The sequence below is a fragment of the Myotis brandtii genome, unplaced genomic scaffold (genome assembly GCF_000412655.1).
Source record: "Myotis brandtii unplaced genomic scaffold, ASM41265v1 scaffold157, whole genome shotgun sequence".
NCBI lineage: Eukaryota > Metazoa > Chordata > Mammalia > Chiroptera > Vespertilionidae > Myotis > Myotis brandtii.
This window is the reverse complement of record NW_005355708.1, coordinates 2,519,622-2,524,168: the sequence shown is the minus strand read 5'-3', so window position 1 is coordinate 2,524,168 and position 4,547 is coordinate 2,519,622.

Genomic DNA, 4,547 nt, shown 5'->3' with positions numbered 1-4,547 from the left:
GACTAGCTATCCTTGCTGAAGGACACACAGCAATACAATGACTACCAAGAATAAAAGGCTTTCTTAGCTTTTCCCCATGGTGCTCAGGATGATCCTACGATACATGATCCAGCCTGGATGGAAAGAGAGGGTTATGAGTAATTAAGTTGGATCACACGTGCTCCAGAACTAAACTAACACCGATGTGAGAGAGAAGCACCAGTGGGCTGCCTCCTGTATGCTCCCAGACCTGGGATCAAAGCCACAACCGGATATGTGCCCTGGTCTGGAGCAGAACCCGCCACCTTCTGGTGCACAGGACAGCACTCCAACCAACTGAGCTGTCCAGTCGGGGCTGCCTGTCCCTCTTGATACGGTATGTTGTATGCTGGAGCCTGAAAGAGCTGTTTTTACAGGGAGGTCATGCAGACATTCTTTCTAACATCAGCATCAATCAAGACGCTCCAACAAAAGACACCTACAGCTGATTTATTTTGAACTTCGTTTGTTGCTGAAAAGAGTGATGAGATAGTGTGTCAACGAGGGTCCAATAGGAAACAAATGGTGTCATCAAATAAACATGGAGGAGGGTTATTTATAAAGGATCCGATTATAATGTGGGCATGGGAGGGGAGCCACAACAATAAACCAACACTCCGAGGGGCCGCAGATGAAATCTAAGGTGCCCAGTGAAAGTGGAATTTCAGATAAATATCCAACAAATGTGACAAGTGTTTTAGTATATGTGTGTTTCCTCCACCTCTTTTTGCTAAATCTTGCAACCACACATCTACTCCCAAAAAGGACGAAGGAAAGAGACAAGAGTGAGGTCCCTGGCAGGTCAGAGACCTGAGTAATGCACACCTGGTATCTTAAGTGGAGGAAGGAGGGGGGTGGGTGAGGGACCGTCATAGGGAGGGAGCCTGGGATGAGGAGCCTGGACTCCCTTGTCCCCCCCCCCCCCCCCCGAGCTCCTGCAGAGGCTCCTCAGTGTCTGGACCCCAAAAGACTAGCTTCCCAGGCACAGACCCCAGGGAAGAAGGACAGGACGGCAGTGTAGGTCTGGAGAAACCAAGGGAAGCTGCCTGGCCCAGATAAGGTTCCCTTTCTAGCTCCGCGGACGTGGTGGCCAGGCTTTGGAAAAAGAAAGCTACTGTGACAGCTGACTCACAAATGAACTTACAGTAATTTTTAAAAATTGAATCCGCAAGAAAGTATAAACGAATGCACACTGTGGAGTGTTTTTTAATGAAAACACTTAACCTGGGTAACCGTTCTAAACAGAAAACACAAATTAGGCCAAAAAACATACAAAGTGAATCAAAGGAATGCTTACGAAGACTAGGCTCCCACTTCTTTCGAAAGGAAAGAAAACCAGATAAAGCATCCAGACAGTCAGATTTTTAAAAAATGAGCCGAAGCTTACAGCGTTGCTCCGACAAAAGCAGATAAATGAAGGTCAGAACGTCTATAGATTAAAGCAAATATTCTCTTCTGGATAAAGTTGTTTTTAAGATATGAAGACTTTGCAAAAGCATTTCAGATGTCATTCTATAATGAGATTGCTTAGGGTTAACCATCGCTGACGATCAGAAACAAGTATTTTCTGACCAAAGCATTATGTCAAATTATCTGCATCGATGCCTTTGGATATCTTACAAATACTCATTGTAAGTGAAAACCTAGATATTGAGTGACACAGTGTGATCACACATTTATGATAAGGCGAACACACAAAAGCAAAGACACAAAGAATGTGTGCACACACTACATACCTGAAAATAAATGCACAGAAATGATGACATGACTTCTAATCAGGATAAAAGAATTATAAGTGACATTTTATTTATTTACTTATTTATTTTACTTTCCTCTACTTTCTAAATTTTCCCTAGCAAATGTTTCTTTATCTTCAGTCAAAACACAGAATGCTCTCATATTCTCTTTATGAGGGTCCCATGTCTTACACTCATTATGTCACCGGTTCCTTTGCATTGTCTGTGACCCCGATGTAAGAACGGTCCTGTAGCAGAACATAGTTACCCGTGGACGGCACATGGTCTCTTACATGCGAAACACCCCAGGGATAGAAGTCTGCAACTCGGTGTGTTCTTTGCGTTTTCGTAGTAAAATGGAAATTGTTTGTAGTCATTGCCAAGAATCAGGCTTTGTAACTTGGAGTTTGGCACGGACCATATACTACACATCCCTATCCAAATGTTGCTGCAAAAACTGAAGGCTTATTTTTTTTTTTTTAGACATTTACAAGAGTGAGTGCAGTCTTGTCTTATCTTGGTCGACAAGTACACGTTCGTCCTCTTGAATGCGTGCAGGAGAAAACATCCAGGGCCTTTCTGGCCGAGCATCTGGACTCCCCGTATTTGGCAGGAGCGTGACTCCTGCCCCATGATTGGGCCAGCGCACAGGCAAAGGAGGAACGGCTCACGGCAGGGGACACGCACTTGGCACTGCCTGGGCCATTTCTCAACATTTCAGTAACTGGATTGCCTCAGTGCTGTGTGTCGACAGTCCTGAGTAACATAGTAGTACCCAGGAGATCACTTAAAATCTAATTTTTTTAAAATAGGTAGCTTTTCCAGGCAAGCGTAGCATTTTGCATTTTAAATCCTGTCATCGCCCAGAGGAAAAAAAATATATGATGTATTTCCTTTCATGCATTTCAGTTCAAATATTTGAGGTCATTCTTTTTTTTCCAAATAATCATTGGGTGCAGGCCTTACTTTTTTTTCCTTTCTGTGTTTCAACAGCCTACCCTTAAAAGACATAACAGATTAAAGAAATGCTACGATTTGCATTTTTCCCTAAAAGTGAGGGTAATAGAACAGTCACTATATGAAGCTCATATCCCTCTATAGGGAAAAAAATAATTTGAGGGCTTCTAAATTGTTGAATAAGAACATGGAAAGGTTTTTGTGTTGTTTTTTTAAGTATATTTCAAAGTTCTGAGTTATAAACAGACATTGAAAACAGAGATTATCAATTTAACAGAGAAGAGGATGTGGAATGAAAATTGCTCATTTCAGTTTGAAATCCTGCCACAGGTCTATAGGAAGATCTATGAAGAGGGTCACTGCAAGGGCCTCATGCCATTGACTCACTGGGGTGTTAAGACAATAATATATGGTCCTTCTAACTCTATGTTAATTATAAAAGAAGAATAGTGTTCTGTTTAGCCCCATTTCTTTTTTTTAAATATGTTTTTATTGATTTCAGAGAGGAAGAGAGAGGGAGAGAGAGGTAGAAACATCAATGATGAGAGAGAATCATTGATCGGCTGCTTCCTCCATGCCCCCTACTAGGGATGGAGCCTGCAACCCGAGCATGTGCCCTGATCGGGAATCGAACTATGAGTTTCTGGTTCATAGGTCAGTGCTCAACCACTGAGCCACACTGGCCTGGCTAGCCCCATTTCTTAATGAACATCAAACTACTTGGGATAGTCAGGAATAGCAGTCATGGAGTGAGAAGACCTAATCAGAGCCTCTAGTGGGTAGAGGTCAACTCATGTTCTTGAATTCTTTCATTTGTCCTCATCTGAAACATAAGGATTATTGTTGTGAGATAAATAATCAGCAATTACAATTAAAATACATTTTAAAATAATTTTTCAAAACTTGGAATACACATCCATTCTTCCATATGTTACATCTATTAGAATAACTTTTTTTTAATATATTTTATTGATTTTTCACAGAGAAGAAAGGAGAGGGACAGAGAGTTAGAAATATTGATGAGAGAGAAACATCGATCAGCTGCCTCCTGCACACCCCACACCGGGGATGTGCCCGCAACCAAGGTACATGCCCTTGGCCGGAATCGAACCCGGGACCTTTCAGTCCGCAGGCCGACGCTCTATCCACTGAGCCAAACCGGTTAGGGCTAGAATAACTCTTAAGACAAGGAATGAGAATGGGCCCCAATATATGAAAAAATTCTTAATGCTCGGAACTAGAACATACTGCCGTATTAAAATTGTGAGAGTTATCTCCATCCTAAGGAATGGAAGTTGAGTCCTGCAAACCCAGTATATGTCGGTTGATTTGAGATGGGGAAGATATTCAGGACACCTGATGCAGATTTCTAGAACTTTGGTTGTACTTGTGAGCACTAGGTCTGTACAATCTTCTTTGCTCTTGTTTGATTTTGTTTTCTCTTTCTGGCATTAGATTGCTGTTTTTAGGGAAGTTGTGTATCAGCTGAACATTTGGTCATTAGTGGTTTGGAGCAGAGATGCTGAGATACAATTAAAAGGGATGGGATTCTGATATTCCTCTTATACTGAGTGTCAGATATAGAAAAGAATGGGACTGAGCCCTGGCCGGTGTTCTCAGTGGTTAGTGCTTCGGCCAACAGACCAGAGGATCCCAGGTTTGCCCCAGGTTTGCTTCCCGGTCAAGGACATGCACCTCAGTTGCAGGCTGGAGCCCTGGCCCTGGTTGGGGAATATCTGGGAAGCAACCAATCGCTGTGTCTCACATCATGCGTGTCTCTCTCTCTCTCTCTCTCTCTCTCTCTCTCTCCCTCCCCCCCTCCCTCTCCCCTCCCCC